Source organism: Cynara cardunculus (assembly GCF_001531365.2).
Source record: "Cynara cardunculus var. scolymus isolate 2C chromosome LG 17, CcrdV1, whole genome shotgun sequence".
Lineage (NCBI taxonomy): Eukaryota > Viridiplantae > Streptophyta > Magnoliopsida > Asterales > Asteraceae > Cynara > Cynara cardunculus.
Window position 1 is genome coordinate 2,674,898 of NC_037544.1, and position 751 is coordinate 2,675,648.

General features: G+C 36.8%; 1 pseudogene; it reads right to left on the minus strand.

Moving 5' to 3' along the window:
• Positions 1–463, minus strand: part of LOC112500482 — a 6,031-nt pseudogene extending 5,568 nt beyond the window's left edge.
• Between the last annotated feature and the right edge of the window lie 288 nt (positions 464–751).

The following is a 751-nucleotide window of genomic DNA, read 5'->3' on the forward strand; positions in this document are numbered from 1 at the left end:
TGAGGAGGGTTAATACCCTGTGGTGCAAAGTCGATACGAGCCATTGAAATACCAAAAGTGTTGAGTCCTGGTAACTCTGCTACAGTCACGGCAGTGACGTTCGATCCAACCCCCATCGATGTATCTCCCATAAGATGGAGCCCACGAAAAAGGAAATCATCGGCTTTCACAAGATTTGGATCCTTACACACCACACCATTCACGAGTACTGTGAAACAAAAACAGGAAACTCGTAAGCCCAAAAAACTACTACTGAATATTCTCAAAATATTAATGTTAGAGCAGTCCTCTACATTTCATAATTATTTTTACCTCGGCTTTTTGGATCAGCAACACAAAAGTCCTGGAGGGGACTTGGGTCTGAAGCCAAAACAAGCGAACAACTCGCCACGAAGAAGAGACCAATTAAAAGCAATCGAGATGCCATTGTTGAGATTGAGAAGTGGAAACTTGTTTTTTTTTTTTGTTTTTGATGAACTTTGGTGGCTCAAGAAATGTGTGTGATAAAAATATGCAACTTGGAAAATGTTTTTATAGCAGTAGCATATGACATATTACCATCAATAAAAAACAATCATGTGGAAAGAGTAGCAGGATAAAGTCATCAAATATCTCACACTAAGATATATTCAACTACATACGTTGTTTAATTCTTAATTCGGTTAAGATAAAGTCTAACGTAGATATGATCAGTTCAATTCATTTTCATTTTAATCACTATCAGATTCTAGATTTAATTTTATGGAACGAT